Genomic DNA, 19,066 nt, shown 5'->3' on the forward strand with positions numbered 1-19,066 from the left:
CCTCTTTTAGCACAGTACCCTCAACCCCCGGCTGTTCCCACCCGCCTCAACACCGTTGGAAGGGAGGAGAACCAATTAAGGCGGGGGGGGGGGTGGAACGAGCAGCTGTCTACCCTTAGCAGGAGGGTTGCTGATTAATTACCTCTCCTGCTGCTGCTGCTGCTGGCTGTCCAGCAGCAGACTGAAGGTGGCTGCTGCTGTGCGCAGGTATATAAAGGCTCAGAGCCTATTATGACACGCGCAGCCAGCGTTCCATTGCCACATTCCGTCTACTGCAGGCGGGATACCTGGATGGCTGAATGTCACTGAGAAGCTCACAGAGACCGCCATAAGCAACAGTTTAAAAGAATGCCACAGACTAATCAACCAAACTTTTTGGGTTGGTTTCTCTTTTATAGTCTGCAGGCATTAAATGAAAGAAGTCAGTGTTCCAGCAGAGGGAGACAACGTTTCAGAAAAGGCATTGTAGCAAACCAAAAAAGAAATTTTAAGCGCAGCAGAGTAACCAGCTCACATACCTGTTAGCTCAGGTGAGTTTAAAAGGCTGCTGTTGATAACAAGGGCATTTGCTAAATAGATGGTGTGTGTGCAACAATTTACTGAAAGGTCAATTATATTGTGCAGCTTATCTCACCACCTGTAGTTATTTAGGTGAAAGCTCCAAAATGCTTGCCTAATATGTCTGTTTATCCAAAAGGAAGTATAGAGGGAGAGCTAGATAGATAGCATTGCATTACATTACATTACATGGCAATGCAATGCACAGTTGCTGAAGTTGAACCAAAATGAGCTTGTCATCTGGCTTCTGCAACTTTTAACATGAAAAATCCAATGAGGAGAAGAAAAGCAAAGCCAAAGAGTCCATCCCAAAATCCGACAAACAAGCAAAATGAACAAAAAGCATTGAATTCAATTCTTTCTGATTTTAGAAACTGCATTAAAGAAGGGGTGCACCGGTCCTGGAGATACTGCAATACCAGGTCAATGCGTGGAGTGGACAGAGCAAGCTCTTTTTCCATCTCCCTGTTCTAAAAATCCATTTAATATATGGTCCCCAGATAGGGGACGTATCAGATATTAAACTGATAAGAACAGATACTACACTTGATCTTAGCCAAAAGGCCGAGAAGCGATAACCAGAATTGGTTTCCGACTACGGTGCCACCCAAGGATTCTGAAAAGTCCATTTGTGGAGATGGCCACCTGGACTCCCGTTAAGAAGACATGCTGTCAACCTCTAGATCCCTCACATGCCTGCACTTTTCGGCTTGCTGCTGCTGCAATCCACGCATTTTAGATCTGCATAACTCCACCTCTTTTAGCACAGTACCCTCAACCCCCGGCTGTTCCCACCCGCCTCAACACCGTTGGAAGGGAGGAGAACCAATTAAGGCGGGGGGGGGGTGGAACGAGCAGCTGTCTACCCTTAGCAGGAGGGTTGCTGATTAATTACCTCTCCTGCTGCTGCTGCTGCTGGCTGTCCAGCAGCAGACTGAAGGTGGCTGCTGCTGTGCGCAGGTATATAAAGGCTCAGAGCCTATTATGACACGCGCAGCCAGCGTTCCATTGCCACATTCCGTCTACTGCAGGCGGGATACCTGGATGGCTGAATGTCACTGAGAAGCTCACAGAGACCGCCATAAGCAACAGTTTAAAAGAATGCCACAGACTAATCAACCAAACTTTTTGGGTTGGTTTCTCTTTTATAGTCTGCAGGCATTAAATGAAAGAAGTCAGTGTTCCAGCAGAGGGAGACAACGTTTCAGAAAAGGCATTGTAGCAAACCAAAAAAGAAATTTTAAGCGCAGCAGAGTAACCAGCTCACATACCTGTTAGCTCAGGTGAGTTTAAAAGGCTGCTGTTGATAACAAGGGCATTTGCTAAATAGATGGTGTGTGTGCAACAATTTACTGAAAGGTCAATTATATTGTGCAGCTTATCTCACCACCTGTAGTTATTTAGGTGAAAGCTCCAAAATGCTTGCCTAATATGTCTGTTTATCCAAAAGGAAGTATAGAGGGAGAGCTAGATAGATAGCATTGCATTACATTACATTACATGGCAATGCAATGCACAGTTGCTGAAGTTGAACCAAAATGAGCTTGTCATCTGGCTTCTGCAACTTTTAACATGAAAAATCCAATGAGGAGAAGAAAAGCAAAGCCAAAGAGTCCATCCCAAAATCCGACAAACAAGCAAAATGAACAAAAAGCATTGAATTCAATTCTTTCTGATTTTAGAAACTGCATTAAAGAAGGGGTGCACCGGTCCTGGAGATACTGCAATACCAGGTCAATGCGTGGAGTGGACAGAGCAAGCTCTTTTTCCATCTCCCTGTTCTAAAAATCCATTTAATATATGGTCCCCAGATAGGGGACGTATCAGATATTAAACTGATAAGAACAGATACTACACTTGATCTTAGCCAAAAGGCCGAGAAGCGATAACCAGAATTGGTTTCCGACTACGGTGCCACCCAAGGATTCTGAAAAGTCCATTTGTGGAGATGGCCACCTGGACTCCCGTTAAGAAGACATGCTGTCAACCTCTAGATCCCTCACATGCCTGCACTTTTCGGCTTGCTGCTGCTGCAATCCACGCGTTTTAGAGCTGCATAACTCCACCTCTTTTAGCACAGTACCCTCAACCCCCGGCTGTTCCCACCCGCCTCAACACCGTTGGAAGGGAGGAGAACCAATTAAGGCGGGGGGGGGGTGGAACGAGCAGCTGTCTACCCTTAGCAGGAGGGTTGCTGATTAATTACCTCTCCTGCTGCTGCTGCTGCTGGCTGTCCAGCAGCAGACTGAAGGTGGCTGCTGCTGTGCGCAGGTATATAAAGGCTCAGAGCCTATTATGACACGCGCAGCCAGCGTTCCATTGCCACATTCCGTCTACTGCAGGCGGGATACCTGGATGGCTGAATGTCACTGAGAAGCTCACAGAGACCGCCATAAGCAACAGTTTAAAAGAATGCCACAGACTAATCAACCAAACTTTTTGGGTTGGTTTCTCTTTTATAGTCTGCAGGCATTAAATGAAAGAAGTCAGTGTTCCAGCAGAGGGAGACAACGTTTCAGAAAAGGCATTGTAGCAAACCAAAAAAGAAATTTTAAGCGCAGCAGAGTAACCAGCTCACATACCTGTTAGCTCAGGTGAGTTTAAAAGGCTGCTGTTGATAACAAGGGCATTTGCTAAATAGATGGTGTGTGTGCAACAATTTACTGAAAGGTCAATTATATTGTGCAGCTTATCTCACCACCTGTAGTTATTTAGGTGAAAGCTCCAAAATGCTTGCCTAATATGTCTGTTTATCCAAAAGGAAGTATAGAGGGAGAGCTAGATAGATAGCATTGCATTACATTACATTACATGGCAATGCAATGCACAGTTGCTGAAGTTGAACCAAAATGAGCTTGTCATCTGGCTTCTGCAACTTTTAACATGAAAAATCCAATGAGGAGAAGAAAAGCAAAGCCAAAGAGTCCATCCCAAAATCCGACAAACAAGCAAAATGAACAAAAAGCATTGAATTCAATTCTTTCTGATTTTAGAAACTGCATTAAAGAAGGGGTGCACCGGTCCTGGAGATACTGCAATACCAGGTCAATGCGTGGAGTGGACAGAGCAAGCTCTTTTTCCATCTCCCTGTTCTAAAAATCCATTTAATATATGGTCCCCAGATAGGGGACGTATCAGATATTAAACTGATAAGAACAGATACTACACTTGATCTTAGCCAAAAGGCCGAGAAGCGATAACCAGAATTGGTTTCCGACTACGGTGCCACCCAAGGATTCTGAAAAGTCCATTTGTGGAGATGGCCACCTGGACTCCCGTTAAGAAGACATGCTGTCAACCTCTAGATCCCTCACATGCCTGCACTTTTCGGCTTGCTGCTGCTGCAATCCACGCATTTTAGATCTGCATAACTCCACCTCTTTTAGCACAGTACCCTCAACCCCCGGCTGTTCCCACCCGCCTCAACACCGTTGGAAGGGAGGAGAACCAATTAAGGCGGGGGGGGGGTGGAACGAGCAGCTGTCTACCCTTAGCAGGAGGGTTGCTGATTAATTACCTCTCCTGCTGCTGCTGCTGCTGGCTGTCCAGCAGCAGACTGAAGGTGGCTGCTGCTGTGCGCAGGTATATAAAGGCTCAGAGCCTATTATGACACGCGCAGCCAGCGTTCCATTGCCACATTCCGTCTACTGCAGGCGGGATACCTGGATGGCTGAATGTCACTGAGAAGCTCACAGAGACCGCCATAAGCAACAGTTTAAAAGAATGCCACAGACTAATCAACCAAACTTTTTGGGTTGGTTTCTCTTTTATAGTCTGCAGGCATTAAATGAAAGAAGTCAGTGTTCCAGCAGAGGGAGACAACGTTTCAGAAAAGGCATTGTAGCAAACCAAAAAAGAAATTTTAAGCGCAGCAGAGTAACCAGCTCACATACCTGTTAGCTCAGGTGAGTTTAAAAGGCTGCTGTTGATAACAAGGGCATTTGCTAAATAGATGGTGTGTGTGCAACAATTTACTGAAAGGTCAATTATATTGTGCAGCTTATCTCACCACCTGTAGTTATTTAGGTGAAAGCTCCAAAATGCTTGCCTAATATGTCTGTTTATCCAAAAGGAAGTATAGAGGGAGAGCTAGATAGATAGCATTGCATTACATTACATTACATGGCAATGCAATGCACAGTTGCTGAAGTTGAACCAAAATGAGCTTGTCATCTGGCTTCTGCAACTTTTAACATGAAAAATCCAATGAGGAGAAGAAAAGCAAAGCCAAAGAGTCCATCCCAAAATCCGACAAACAAGCAAAATGAACAAAAAGCATTGAATTCAATTCTTTCTGATTTTAGAAACTGCATTAAAGAAGGGGTGCACCGGTCCTGGAGATACTGCAATACCAGGTCAATGCGTGGAGTGGACAGAGCAAGCTCTTTTTCCATCTCCCTGTTCTAAAAATCCATTTAATATATGGTCCCCAGATAGGGGACGTATCAGATATTAAACTGATAAGAACAGATACTACACTTGATCTTAGCCAAAAGGCCGAGAAGCGATAACCAGAATTGGTTTCCGACTACGGTGCCACCCAAGGATTCTGAAAAGTCCATTTGTGGAGATGGCCACCTGGACTCCCGTTAAGAAGACATGCTGTCAACCTCTAGATCCCTCACATGCCTGCACTTTTCGGCTTGCTGCTGCTGCAATCCACGCATTTTAGATCTGCATAACTCCACCTCTTTTAGCACAGTACCCTCAACCCCCGGCTGTTCCCACCCGCCTCAACACCGTTGGAAGGGAGGAGAACCAATTAAGGCGGGGGGGGGGTGGAACGAGCAGCTGTCTACCCTTAGCAGGAGGGTTGCTGATTAATTACCTCTCCTGCTGCTGCTGCTGCTGGCTGTCCAGCAGCAGACTGAAGGTGGCTGCTGCTGTGCGCAGGTATATAAAGGCTCAGAGCCTATTATGACACGCGCAGCCAGCGTTCCATTGCCACATTCCGTCTACTGCAGGCGGGATACCTGGATGGCTGAATGTCACTGAGAAGCTCACAGAGACCGCCATAAGCAACAGTTTAAAAGAATGCCACAGACTAATCAACCAAACTTTTTGGGTTGGTTTCTCTTTTATATTCTGCAGGCATTAAATGAAAGAAGTCAGTGTTCCAGCAGAGGGAGACAACGTTTCAGAAAAGGCATTGTAGCAAACCAAAAAAGAAATTTTAAGCGCAGCAGAGTAACCAGCTCACATACCTGTTAGCTCAGGTGAGTTTAAAAGGCTGCTGTTGATAACAAGGGCATTTGCTAAATAGATGGTGTGTGTGCAACAATATACTGAAAGGTCAATTATATTGTGCAGCTTATCTCACCACCTGTAGTTATTTAGGTGAAAGCTCCAAAATGCTTGCCTAATATGTCTGTTTATCCAAAAGGAAGTATAGAGGGAGAGCTAGATAGATAGCATTGCATTACATTACATTACATGGCAATGCAATGCACAGTTGCTGAAGTTGAACCAAAATGAGCTTGTCATCTGGCTTCTGCAACTTTTAACATGAAAAATCCAATGAGGAGAAGAAAAGCAAAGCCAAAGAGTCCATCCCAAAATCCGACAAACAAGCAAAATGAACAAAAAGCATTGAATTCAATTCTTTCTGATTTTAGAAACTGCATTAAAGAAGGGGTGCACCGGTCCTGGAGATACTGCAATACCAGGTCAATGCGTGGAGTGGACAGAGCAAGCTCTTTTTCCATCTCCCTGTTCTAAAAATCCATTTAATATATGGTCCCCAGATAGGGGACGTATCAGATATTAAACTGATAAGAACAGATACTACACTTGATCTTAGCCAAAAGGCCGAGAAGCGATAACCAGAATTGGTTTCCGACTACGGTGCCACCCAAGGATTCTGAAAAGTCCATTTGTGGAGATGGCCACCTGGACTCCCGTTAAGAAGACATGCTGTCAACCTCTAGATCCCTCACATGCCTGCACTTTTCGGCTTGCTGCTGCTGCAATCCACGCATTTTAGATCTGCATAACTCCACCTCTTTTAGCACAGTACCCTCAACCCCCGGCTGTTCCCACCCGCCTCAACACCGTTGGAAGGGAGGAGAACCAATTAAGGCGGGGGGGGGGTGGAACGAGCAGCTGTCTACCCTTAGCAGGAGGGTTGCTGATTAATTACCTCTCCTGCTGCTGCTGCTGCTGGCTGTCCAGCAGCAGACTGAAGGTGGCTGCTGCTGTGCGCAGGTATATAAAGGCTCAGAGCCTATTATGACACGCGCAGCCAGCGTTCCATTGCCACATTCCGTCTACTGCAGGCGGGATACCTGGATGGCTGAATGTCACTGAGAAGCTCACAGAGACCGCCATAAGCAACAGTTTAAAAGAATGCCACAGACTAATCAACCAAACTTTTTGGGTTGGTTTCTCTTTTATAGTCTGCAGGCATTAAATGAAAGAAGTCAGTGTTCCAGCAGAGGGAGACAACGTTTCAGAAAAGGCATTGTAGCAAACCAAAAAAGAAATTTTAAGCGCAGCAGAGTAACCAGCTCACATACCTGTTAGCTCAGGTGAGTTTAAAAGGCTGCTGTTGATAACAAGGGCATTTGCTAAATAGATGGTGTGTGTGCAACAATTTACTGAAAGGTCAATTATATTGTGCAGCTTATCTCACCACCTGTAGTTATTTAGGTGAAAGCTCCAAAATGCTTGCCTAATATGTCTGTTTATCCAAAAGGAAGTATAGAGGGAGAGCTAGATAGATAGCATTGCATTACATTACATTACATGGCAATGCAATGCACAGTTGCTGAAGTTGAACCAAAATGAGCTTGTCATCTGGCTTCTGCAACTTTTAACATGAAAAATCCAATGAGGAGAAGAAAAGCAAAGCCAAAGAGTCCATCCCAAAATCCGACAAACAAGCAAAATGAACAAAAAGCATTGAATTCAATTCTTTCTGATTTTAGAAACTGCATTAAAGAAGGGGTGCACCGGTCCTGGAGATACTGCAATACCAGGTCAATGCGTGGAGTGGACAGAGCAAGCTCTTTTTCCATCTCCCTGTTCTAAAAATCCATTTAATATATGGTCCCCAGATAGGGGACGTATCAGATATTAAACTGATAAGAACAGATACTACACTTGATCTTAGCCAAAAGGCCGAGAAGCGATAACCAGAATTGGTTTCCGACTACGGTGCCACCCAAGGATTCTGAAAAGTCCATTTGTGGAGATGGCCACCTGGACTCCCGTTAAGAAGACATGCTGTCAACCTCTAGATCCCTCACATGCCTGCACTTTTCGGCTTGCTGCTGCTGCAATCCACGCGTTTTAGAGCTGCATAACTCCACCTCTTTTAGCACAGTACCCTCAACCCCCGGCTGTTCCCACCCGCCTCAACACCGTTGGAAGGGAGGAGAACCAATTAAGGCGGGGGGGGGGTGGAACGAGCAGCTGTCTACCCTTAGCAGGAGGGTTGCTGATTAATTACCTCTCCTGCTGCTGCTGCTGCTGGCTGTCCAGCAGCAGACTGAAGGTGGCTGCTGCTGTGCGCAGGTATATAAAGGCTCAGAGCCTATTATGACACGCGCAGCCAGCGTTCCATTGCCACATTCCGTCTACTGCAGGCGGGATACCTGGATGGCTGAATGTCACTGAGAAGCTCACAGAGACCGCCATAAGCAACAGTTTAAAAGAATGCCACAGACTAATCAACCAAACTTTTTGGGTTGGTTTCTCTTTTATAGTCTGCAGGCATTAAATGAAAGAAGTCAGTGTTCCAGCAGAGGGAGACAACGTTTCAGAAAAGGCATTGTAGCAAACCAAAAAAGAAATTTTAAGCGCAGCAGAGTAACCAGCTCACATACCTGTTAGCTCAGGTGAGTTTAAAAGGCTGCTGTTGATAACAAGGGCATTTGCTAAATAGATGGTGTGTGTGCAACAATTTACTGAAAGGTCAATTATATTGTGCAGCTTATCTCACCACCTGTAGTTATTTAGGTGAAAGCTCCAAAATGCTTGCCTAATATGTCTGTTTATCCAAAAGGAAGTATAGAGGGAGAGCTAGATAGATAGCATTGCATTACATTACATTACATGGCAATGCAATGCACAGTTGCTGAAGTTGAACCAAAATGAGCTTGTCATCTGGCTTCTGCAACTTTTAACATGAAAAATCCAATGAGGAGAAGAAAAGCAAAGCCAAAGAGTCCATCCCAAAATCCGACAAACAAGCAAAATGAACAAAAAGCATTGAATTCAATTCTTTCTGATTTTAGAAACTGCATTAAAGAAGGGGTGCACCGGTCCTGGAGATACTGCAATACCAGGTCAATGCGTGGAGTGGACAGAGCAAGCTCTTTTTCCATCTCCCTGTTCTAAAAATCCATTTAATATATGGTCCCCAGATAGGGGACGTATCAGATATTAAACTGATAAGAACAGATACTACACTTGATCTTAGCCAAAAGGCCGAGAAGCGATAACCAGAATTGGTTTCCGACTACGGTGCCACCCAAGGATTCTGAAAAGTCCATTTGTGGAGATGGCCACCTGGACTCCCGTTAAGAAGACATGCTGTCAACCTCTAGATCCCTCACATGCCTGCACTTTTCGGCTTGCTGCTGCTGCAATCCACGCATTTTAGATCTGCATAACTCCACCTCTTTTAGCACAGTACCCTCAACCCCCGGCTGTTCCCACCCGCCTCAACACCGTTGGAAGGGAGGAGAACCAATTAAGGCGGGGGGGGGGTGGAACGAGCAGCTGTCTACCCTTAGCAGGAGGGTTGCTGATTAATTACCTCTCCTGCTGCTGCTGCTGCTGGCTGTCCAGCAGCAGACTGAAGGTGGCTGCTGCTGTGCGCAGGTATATAAAGGCTCAGAGCCTATTATGACACGCGCAGCCAGCGTTCCATTGCCACATTCCGTCTACTGCAGGCGGGATACCTGGATGGCTGAATGTCACTGAGAAGCTCACAGAGACCGCCATAAGCAACAGTTTAAAAGAATGCCACAGACTAATCAACCAAACTTTTTGGGTTGGTTTCTCTTTTATAGTCTGCAGGCATTAAATGAAAGAAGTCAGTGTTCCAGCAGAGGGAGACAACGTTTCAGAAAAGGCATTGTAGCAAACCAAAAAAGAAATTTTAAGCGCAGCAGAGTAACCAGCTCACATACCTGTTAGCTCAGGTGAGTTTAAAAGGCTGCTGTTGATAACAAGGGCATTTGCTAAATAGATGGTGTGTGTGCAACAATTTACTGAAAGGTCAATTATATTGTGCAGCTTATCTCACCACCTGTAGTTATTTAGGTGAAAGCTCCAAAATGCTTGCCTAATATGTCTGTTTATCCAAAAGGAAGTATAGAGGGAGAGCTAGATAGATAGCATTGCATTACATTACATTACATGGCAATGCAATGCACAGTTGCTGAAGTTGAACCAAAATGAGCTTGTCATCTGGCTTCTGCAACTTTTAACATGAAAAATCCAATGAGGAGAAGAAAAGCAAAGCCAAAGAGTCCATCCCAAAATCCGACAAACAAGCAAAATGAACAAAAAGCATTGAATTCAATTCTTTCTGATTTTAGAAACTGCATTAAAGAAGGGGTGCACCGGTCCTGGAGATACTGCAATACCAGGTCAATGCGTGGAGTGGACAGAGCAAGCTCTTTTTCCATCTCCCTGTTCTAAAAATCCATTTAATATATGGTCCCCAGATAGGGGACGTATCAGATATTAAACTGATAAGAACAGATACTACACTTGATCTTAGCCAAAAGGCCGAGAAGCGATAACCAGAATTGGTTTCCGACTACGGTGCCACCCAAGGATTCTGAAAAGTCCATTTGTGGAGATGGCCACCTGGACTCCCGTTAAGAAGACATGCTGTCAACCTCTAGATCCCTCACATGCCTGCACTTTTCGGCTTGCTGCTGCTGCAATCCACGCATTTTAGATCTGCATAACTCCACCTCTTTTAGCACAGTACCCTCAACCCCCGGCTGTTCCCACCCGCCTCAACACCGTTGGAAGGGAGGAGAACCAATTAAGGCGGGGGGGGGGTGGAACGAGCAGCTGTCTACCCTTAGCAGGAGGGTTGCTGATTAATTACCTCTCCTGCTGCTGCTGCTGCTGGCTGTCCAGCAGCAGACTGAAGGTGGCTGCTGCTGTGCGCAGGTATATAAAGGCTCAGAGCCTATTATGACACGCGCAGCCAGCGTTCCATTGCCACATTCCGTCTACTGCAGGCGGGATACCTGGATGGCTGAATGTCACTGAGAAGCTCACAGAGACCGCCATAAGCAACAGTTTAAAAGAATGCCACAGACTAATCAACCAAACTTTTTGGGTTGGTTTCTCTTTTATATTCTGCAGGCATTAAATGAAAGAAGTCAGTGTTCCAGCAGAGGGAGACAACGTTTCAGAAAAGGCATTGTAGCAAACCAAAAAAGAAATTTTAAGCGCAGCAGAGTAACCAGCTCACATACCTGTTAGCTCAGGTGAGTTTAAAAGGCTGCTGTTGATAACAAGGGCATTTGCTAAATAGATGGTGTGTGTGCAACAATATACTGAAAGGTCAATTATATTGTGCAGCTTATCTCACCACCTGTAGTTATTTAGGTGAAAGCTCCAAAATGCTTGCCTAATATGTCTGTTTATCCAAAAGGAAGTATAGAGGGAGAGCTAGATAGATAGCATTGCATTACATTACATTACATGGCAATGCAATGCACAGTTGCTGAAGTTGAACCAAAATGAGCTTGTCATCTGGCTTCTGCAACTTTTAACATGAAAAATCCAATGAGGAGAAGAAAAGCAAAGCCAAAGAGTCCATCCCAAAATCCGACAAACAAGCAAAATGAACAAAAAGCATTGAATTCAATTCTTTCTGATTTTAGAAACTGCATTAAAGAAGGGGTGCACCGGTCCTGGAGATACTGCAATACCAGGTCAATGCGTGGAGTGGACAGAGCAAGCTCTTTTTCCATCTCCCTGTTCTAAAAATCCATTTAATATATGGTCCCCAGATAGGGGACGTATCAGATATTAAACTGATAAGAACAGATACTACACTTGATCTTAGCCAAAAGGCCGAGAAGCGATAACCAGAATTGGTTTCCGACTACGGTGCCACCCAAGGATTCTGAAAAGTCCATTTGTGGAGATGGCCACCTGGACTCCCGTTAAGAAGACATGCTGTCAACCTCTAGATCCCTCACATGCCTGCACTTTTCGGCTTGCTGCTGCTGCAATCCACGCGTTTTAGATCTGCATAACTCCACCTCTTTTAGCACAGTACCCTCAACCCCCGGCTGTTCCCACCCGCCTCAACACCGTTGGAAGGGAGGAGAACCAATTAAGGCGGGGGGGGGTGGAACGAGCAGCTGTCTACCCTTAGCAGGAGGGTTGCTGATTAATTACCTCTCCTGCTGCTGCTGCTGCTGGCTGTCCAGCAGCAGACTGAAGGTGGCTGCTGCTGTGCGCAGGTATATAAAGGCTCAGAGCCTATTATGACACGCGCAGCCAGCGTTCCATTGCCACATTCCGTCTACTGCAGGCGGGATACCTGGATGGCTGAATGTCACTGAGAAGCTCACAGAGACCGCCATAAGCAACAGTTTAAAAGAATGCCACAGACTAATCAACCAAACTTTTTGGGTTGGTTTCTCTTTTATAGTCTGCAGGCATTAAATGAAAGAAGTCAGTGTTCCAGCAGAGGGAGACAACGTTTCAGAAAAGGCATTGTAGCAAACCAAAAAAGAAATTTTAAGCGCAGCAGAGTAACCAGCTCACATACCTGTTAGCTCAGGTGAGTTTAAAAGGCTGCTGTTGATAACAAGGGCATTTGCTAAATAGATGGTGTGTGTGCAACAATATACTGAAAGGTCAATTATATTGTGCAGCTTATCTCACCACCTGTAGTTATTTAGGTGAAAGCTCCAAAATGCTTGCCTAATATGTCTGTTTATCCAAAAGGAAGTATAGAGGGAGAGCTAGATAGATAGCATTGCATTACATTACATTACATGGCAATGCAATGCACAGTTGCTGAAGTTGAACCAAAATGAGCTTGTCATCTGGCTTCTGCAACTTTTAACATGAAAAATCCAATGAGGAGAAGAAAAGCAAAGCCAAAGAGTCCATCCCAAAATCCGACAAACAAGCAAAATGAACAAAAAGCATTGAATTCAATTCTTTCTGATTTTAGAAACTGCATTAAAGAAGGGGTGCACCGGTCCTGGAGATACTGCAATACCAGGTCAATGCGTGGAGTGGACAGAGCAAGCTCTTTTTCCATCTCCCTGTTCTAAAAATCCATTTAATATATGGTCCCCAGATAGGGGACGTATCAGATATTAAACTGATAAGAACAGATACTACACTTGATCTTAGCCAAAAGGCCGAGAGGCGATAACCAGAATTGGTTTCCGACTACGGTGCCACCCAAGGATTCTGAAAAGTCCATTTGTGGAGATGGCCACCTGGACTCCCGTTAAGAAGACATGCTGTCAACCTCTAGATCCCTCACATGCCTGCACTTTTCGGCTTGCTGCTGCTGCAATCCACGCATTTTAGATCTGCATAACTCCACCTCTTTTAGCACAGTACCCTCAACCCCCGGCTGTTCCCACCCGCCTCAACACCGTTGGAAGGGAGGAGAACCAATTAAGGCGGGGGGGGGGGGGTGGAACGAGCAGCTGTCTACCCTTAGCAGGAGGGTTGCTGATTAATTACCTCTCCTGCTGCTGCTGCTGCTGGCTGTCCAGCAGCAGACTGAAGGTGGCTGCTGCTGTGCGCAGGTATATAAAGGCTCAGAGCCTATTATGACACGCGCAGCCAGCGTTCCATTGCCACATTCCGTCTACTGCAGGCGGGATATCTGGATGGCTGAATGTCACTGAGAAGCTCACAGAGACCGCCATAAGCAACAGTTTAAAAGAATGCCACAGACTAATCAACCAAACTTTTTGGGTTGGTTTCTCTTTTATAGTCTGCAGGCATTAAATGAAAGAAGTCAGTGTTCCAGCAGAGGGAGATAACGTTTCAGAAAAGGCATTGTAGCAAACCAAAAAAGAAATTTTAAGCGCAGCAGAGTAACCAGCTCACATACCTGTTAGCTCAGGTGAGTTTAAAAGGCTGCTGTTGATAACAAGGGCATTTGCTAAATAGATGGTGTGTGTGCAACAATATACTGAAAGGTCAATTATATTGTGCAGCTTATCTCACCACCTGTAGTTATTTAGGTGAAAGCTCCAAAATGCTTGCCTAATATGTCTGTTTATCCAAAAGGAAGTATAGAGGGAGAGCTAGATAGATAGCATTGCATTACATTACATTACATGGCAATGCAATGCACAGTTGCTGAAGTTGAACCAAAATGAGCTTGTCATCTGGCTTCTGCAACTTTTAACATGAAAAATCCAATGAGGAGAAGAAAAGCAAAGCCAAAGAGTCCATCCCAAAATCCGACAAACAAGCAAAATGAACAAAAAGCATTGAATTCAATTCTTTCTGATTTTAGAAACTGCATTAAAGAAGGGGTGCACCGGTCCTGGAGATACTGCAATACCAGGTCAATGCGTGGAGTGGACAGAGCAAGCTCTTTTTCCATCTCCCTGTTCTAAAAATCCATTTAATATATGGTCCCCAGATAGGGGACGTATCAGATATTAAACTGATAAGAACAGATACTACACTTGATCTTAGCCAAAAGGCCGAGATGCGATAACCAGAATTGGTTTCCGACTACGGTGCCACCCAAGGATTCTGAAAAGTCCATTTGTGGAGATGGCCACCTGGACTCCCGTTAAGAAGACATGCTGTCAACCTCTAGATCCCTCACATGCCTGCACTTTTCGGCTTGCTGCTGCTGCAATCCACGCGTTTTAGATCTGCATAACTCCACCTCTTTTAGCACAGTACCCTCAACCCCCGGCTGTTCCCACCCGCCTCAACACCGTTGGAAGGGAGGAGAACCAATTAAGGCGGGGGGGGGGTGGAACGAGCAGCTGTCTACCCTTAGCAGGAGGGTTGCTGATTAATTACCTCTCCTGCTGCTGCTGCTGCTGGCTGTCCAGCAGCAGACTGAAGGTGGCTGCTGCTGTGCGCAGGTATATAAAGGCTCAGAGCCTATTATGACACGCGCAGCCAGCGTTCCATTGCCACATTCCGTCTACTGCAGGCGGGATACCTGGATGGCTGAATGTCACTGAGAAGCTCACAGAGACCGCCATAAGCAACAGTTTAAAAGAATGCCACAGACTAATCAACCAAACTTTTTGGGTTGGTTTCTCTTTTATAGTCTGCAGGCATTAAATGAAAGAAGTCAGTGTTCCAGCAGAGGGAGACAACGTTTCAGAAAAGGCATTGTAGCAAACCAAAAAAGAAATTTTAAGCGCAGCAGAGTAACCAGCTCACATACCTGTTAGCTCAGGTGAGTTTAAAAGGCTGCTGTTGATAACAAGGGCATTTGCTAAATAGATGGTGTGTGTGCAACAATATACTGAAAGGTCAATTATATTGTGCAGCTTATCTCACCACCTGTAGTTATTTAGGTGAAAGCTCCAAAATGCTTGCCTAATATGTCTGTTTATCCAAAAGGAAGTATAGAGGGAGAGCTAGATAGATAGCATTGCATTACATTACATTACATGGCAATGCAATGCACAGTTGCTGAAGTTGAACCAAAATGAGCTTGTCATCTGGCTTCTGCAACTTTTAACATGAAAAATCCAATGAGGAGAAGAAAAGCAAAGCCAAAGAGTCCATCCCAAAATCCGACAAACAAGCAAAATGAACAAAAAGCATTGAATTCAATTCTTTCTGATTTTAGAAACTGCATTAAAGAAGGGGTGCACCGTTCCTGGAGATACTGCAATACCAGGTCAATGCGTGGAGTGGACAGAGCAAGCTCTTTTTCCATCTCCCTGTTCTAAAAATCCATTTAATATATGGTCCCCAGATAGGGGACGTATCAGATATTAAACTGATAAGAACAGATACTACACTTGATCTTAGCCAAAAGGCCGAGAAGCGATAACCAGAATTGGTTTCCGACTACGGTGCCACCCAAGGATTCTGAAAAGTCCATTTGTGGAGATGGCCACCTGGACTCCCGTTAAGAAGACATGCTGTCAACCTCTAGATCCCTCACATGCCTGCACTTTTCGGCTTGCTGCTGCTGCAATCCGCGCATTTTAGATCTGCATAACTCCACCTCTTTTAGCACAGTACCCTCAACCCCCAGCTGTTCCCACCCGCCTCAACACCGTTGGAAGGGAGGAGAACCAATTAAGGCGGGGGGGGGGGTGGAACGAGCAGCTGTCTACCCTTAGCAGGAGGGTTGCTGATTAATTACCTCTCCTGCTGCTGCTGCTGGCTGTCCAGCAGCAGACTGAAGGTGGCTGCTGCTGTGCGCAGGTATATAAAGGCTCAGAGCCTATTATGACACGCGCAGCCAGCGTTCCATTGCACATTCCGTCTACTGCAGGCGGGATACCTGGATGGCTGAATGTCACTGAGAAGCTCACAGAGACCGCCATAAGCAACAGTTTAAAAGAATGCCACAGACTAATCAACCAAACTTTTTGGGTTGGTTTCTCTTTTATAGTCTGCAGGCATTAAATGAAAGAAGTCAGTGTTCCAGCAGAGGGAGACAACGTTTCAGAAAAGGCATTGTAGCAAACCAAAAAAGAAATTTTAAGCGCAGCAGAGTAACCAGCTCACATACCTGTTAGCTCAGGTGAGTTTAAAAGGCTGCTGTTGATAACAAGGGCATTTGCTAAATAGATGGTGTGTGTGCAACAATATACTGAAAGGTCAATTATATTGTGCAGCTTATCTCACCACCTGTAGTTATTTAGGTGAAAGCTCCAAAATGCTTGCCTAATATGTCTGTTTATCCAAAAGGAAGTATAGAGGGAGAGCTAGATAGATAGCATTGCATTACATTACATTACATGGCAATGCAATGCACAGTTGCTGAAGTTGAACCAAAATGAGCTTGTCATCTGGCTTCTGCAACTTTTAACATGAAAAATCCAATGAGGAGAAGAAAAGCAAAGCCAAAGAGTCCATCCCAAAATCCGACAAACAAGCAAAATGAACAAAAAGCATTGAATTCAATTCTTTCTGATTTTAGAAACTGCATTAAAGAAGGGGTGCACCGGTCCTGGAGATACTGCAATACCAGGGCAATGCGTGGAGTGGACAGAGCAAGCTCTTTTTCCATCTCCCTGTTCTAAAAATCCATTTAATATATGGTCCCCAGATAGGGGACGTATCAGATATTAAACTGATAAGAACAGATACTACACTTGATCTTAGCCAAAAGGCCGAGAAGCGATAACCAGAATTGGTTTCCGACTACGGTGCCACCCAAGGATTCTGAAAAGTCCATTTGTGGAGATGGCCACCTGGACTCCCGTTAAGAAGACATGCTGTCAACCTCTAGATCCCTCACATGCCTGCACTTTTCGGCTTGCTGCTGCTGCAATCCACGCGTTTTAGATCTGCATAACTCCACCTCTTTTAGCACAGTACCCTCAACCCCCGGCTGTTCCCACCCGCCTCAACACCGTTGGAAGGGAGGAGAACCAATTAAGGCGGGGGGGGGGTGGAACGAGCAGCTGTCTACCCTTAGCAGGAGGGTTGCTGATTAATTACCTCTCCTGCTGCTGCTGCTGCTGGCTGTCCAGCAGCAGACTGAAGGTGGCTGCTGCTGTGCGCAGGTATATAAAGGCTCAGAGCCTATTATGACACGCGCAGCCAGCGTTCCATTGCCACATTCCGTCTACTGCAGGCGGGATACCTGGATGGCTGAATGTCACTGAGAAGCTCACAGAGACCGCCATAAGCAACAGTTTAAAAGAATGCCACAGACTAATCAACCAAACTTTTTGGGTTGGTTTCTCTTTTATAGTCTGCAGGCATTAAATGAAAGAAGTCAGTGTTCCAGCAGAGGGAGACAACGTTTCAGAAAAGGCATTGTAGCAAACCAAAAAAGAAATTTTAAGCGCAGCAGAGTAACCAGCTCACATACCTGTTAGCTCAGGTGAGTGTAAAAGGCTGCTGTTGATAACAAGGGCATTTGCTAAATAGATGGTGTGTGTGCAACAATATACTGAAAGGTCAATTATATTGTGCAGCTTATCTCACCACCTGTAGTTATTTAGGTGAAAGCTCCAAAATGCTTGCCTAATATGTCTGTTTATCCAAAAGGAAGTATAGAGGGAGAGCTAGATAGATAGCATTGCATTACATTACATTACATGGCAATGCAATGCACAGTTGCTGAAGTTGAACCAAAATGAGCTTGTCATCTGGCTTCTGCAACTTTTAACATGAAAAATCCAATGAGGAGAAGAAAAGCAAAGCCAAAGAGTCCATCCCAAAATCCGACAAACAAGCAAAATGAACAAAAAGCATTGAATTCAATTCTTTCTGATTTTAGAAACTGCATTAAAGAAGGGGTGCACCGGTCCTGGAGATACTGCAATACCAGGTCAATGCGTGGAGTGGACAGAGCAAGCTCTTTTTCCATCTCCCTGTTCTAAAAATCCATTTAATATATGGTCCCCAGATAGGGGACGTATCAGATATTAAACTGATAAGAACAGATACTACACTTGATCTTAGCCAAAAGGCCGAGAAGCGATAACCAGAATTGGTTTCCGACTACGGTGCCACCCAAGGATTCTGAAAAGTCCATTTGTGGAGATGGCCACCTGGACTCCCGTTAAGAAGACATGCTGTCAACCTCTAGATCCCTCACATGCCTGCACTTTTCGGCTTGCTGCTGCTGCAATCCACGCGTTTTAGATCGGCATAACTCCACCTCTTTTAGCACAGTACCCTCAACCCCCGGCTGTTCCCACCCGCCTCAACACCGTTGGAAGGGAGGAGAACCAATTAAAGCGGGGGGGGGGTGGAACGAGCAGCTGTCTACCCTTAGCAGGAGGGTTGCTGATTAATTACCTCTCCTGCTGCTGCTGCTGCTGGCTGTCCAGCAGCAGACTGAAGGTGGCTGCTGCTGTGCGCAGGTATATAAAGGCTCAGAGCCTATTATGACACGCGCAGCCAGCGTTCCATTGCCACATTCCGTCTACTGCAGGCGGGATACCTGGATGGCTGAATGTCACTGAGAAGCTCACAGAGACCGCCATAAGCAACAGTTTAAAAGAATGCCACAGACTAATCAACCAAACTTTTTGGGTTGGTTTCTCTTTTATAGTCTGCAGGCATTAAATGAAAGAAGTCAGTGTTCCAGCAGAGGGAGACAACGTTTCAGAAAAGGCATTGTAGCAAACCAAAAAAGAAATTTTAAGCGCAGCAGAGTAACCAGCTCACATACCTGTTAGCTCAGGTGAGTTTAAAAGGCTGCTGTTGATAACAAGGGCATTTGCTAAATAGATGGTGTGTGTGCAACAATATACTGAAAGGTCAATTATATTGTGCAGCTTATCTCACCACCTGTAGTTATTTAGGTGAAAGCTCCAAAATGCTTGCCTAATATGTCTGTTTATCCAAAAGGAAGTATAGAGGGAGA

General features: G+C 45.2%; 14 non-coding genes across 14 annotated transcripts; all 14 read right to left on the reverse strand.

The window, feature by feature from the left end:
* Nucleotides 1-943: 943 nt before the first annotated feature.
* On the reverse strand, nt 944-1,134 carry LOC141209621 (U2 spliceosomal RNA). The gene has a single exon (XR_012279814.1). It is a non-coding gene; the product is annotated as a U2 spliceosomal RNA (small nuclear RNA).
* Nucleotides 1,135-2,254: 1,120 nt separating this feature from the next.
* LOC141209622 (U2 spliceosomal RNA) lies at nt 2,255-2,445 on the reverse strand. The gene has a single exon (XR_012279815.1). It is a non-coding gene; the product is annotated as a U2 spliceosomal RNA (small nuclear RNA).
* A 1,120-nt stretch (nt 2,446-3,565) lies between these two features.
* On the reverse strand, nt 3,566-3,756 carry LOC141209623 (U2 spliceosomal RNA). The gene has a single exon (XR_012279816.1). It is a non-coding gene; the product is annotated as a U2 spliceosomal RNA (small nuclear RNA).
* Nucleotides 3,757-4,876: 1,120 nt separating this feature from the next.
* On the reverse strand, nt 4,877-5,067 carry LOC141209625 (U2 spliceosomal RNA). Its single transcript, XR_012279818.1, has one exon. It is a non-coding gene; the product is annotated as a U2 spliceosomal RNA (small nuclear RNA).
* A 1,120-nt stretch (nt 5,068-6,187) lies between these two features.
* LOC141209626 (U2 spliceosomal RNA) lies at nt 6,188-6,378 on the reverse strand. The gene has a single exon (XR_012279819.1). It is a non-coding gene; the product is annotated as a U2 spliceosomal RNA (small nuclear RNA).
* A 1,120-nt stretch (nt 6,379-7,498) lies between these two features.
* On the reverse strand, nt 7,499-7,689 carry LOC141209627 (U2 spliceosomal RNA). The gene has a single exon (XR_012279820.1). It is a non-coding gene; the product is annotated as a U2 spliceosomal RNA (small nuclear RNA).
* A 1,120-nt stretch (nt 7,690-8,809) lies between these two features.
* LOC141209628 (U2 spliceosomal RNA) lies at nt 8,810-9,000 on the reverse strand. The gene has a single exon (XR_012279821.1). It is a non-coding gene; the product is annotated as a U2 spliceosomal RNA (small nuclear RNA).
* A 1,120-nt stretch (nt 9,001-10,120) lies between these two features.
* On the reverse strand, nt 10,121-10,311 carry LOC141209629 (U2 spliceosomal RNA). The gene has a single exon (XR_012279822.1). It is a non-coding gene; the product is annotated as a U2 spliceosomal RNA (small nuclear RNA).
* Nucleotides 10,312-11,431: 1,120 nt separating this feature from the next.
* Nucleotides 11,432-11,622, reverse strand: LOC141209630 (U2 spliceosomal RNA). Its single transcript, XR_012279823.1, has one exon. It is a non-coding gene; the product is annotated as a U2 spliceosomal RNA (small nuclear RNA).
* Nucleotides 11,623-12,741: 1,119 nt separating this feature from the next.
* On the reverse strand, nt 12,742-12,932 carry LOC141210030 (U2 spliceosomal RNA). Its single transcript, XR_012280211.1, has one exon. It is a non-coding gene; the product is annotated as a U2 spliceosomal RNA (small nuclear RNA).
* A 1,123-nt stretch (nt 12,933-14,055) lies between these two features.
* On the reverse strand, nt 14,056-14,246 carry LOC141210058 (U2 spliceosomal RNA). Its single transcript, XR_012280238.1, has one exon. It is a non-coding gene; the product is annotated as a U2 spliceosomal RNA (small nuclear RNA).
* Nucleotides 14,247-15,366: 1,120 nt separating this feature from the next.
* Nucleotides 15,367-15,557, reverse strand: LOC141210828 (U2 spliceosomal RNA). Its single transcript, XR_012280844.1, has one exon. It is a non-coding gene; the product is annotated as a U2 spliceosomal RNA (small nuclear RNA).
* Nucleotides 15,558-16,674: 1,117 nt separating this feature from the next.
* LOC141209824 (U2 spliceosomal RNA) lies at nt 16,675-16,865 on the reverse strand. Its single transcript, XR_012280014.1, has one exon. It is a non-coding gene; the product is annotated as a U2 spliceosomal RNA (small nuclear RNA).
* Nucleotides 16,866-17,985: 1,120 nt separating this feature from the next.
* On the reverse strand, nt 17,986-18,176 carry LOC141209631 (U2 spliceosomal RNA). Its single transcript, XR_012279824.1, has one exon. It is a non-coding gene; the product is annotated as a U2 spliceosomal RNA (small nuclear RNA).
* Between the last annotated feature and the right edge of the window lie 890 nt (nt 18,177-19,066).

This window comes from Phyllobates terribilis, unplaced genomic scaffold, assembly GCF_046119375.1.
Source record: "Phyllobates terribilis strain yellow unplaced genomic scaffold, ASM4611937v1 Scaffold_169__1_contigs__length_4117513, whole genome shotgun sequence".
NCBI lineage: Eukaryota > Metazoa > Chordata > Amphibia > Anura > Dendrobatidae > Phyllobates > Phyllobates terribilis.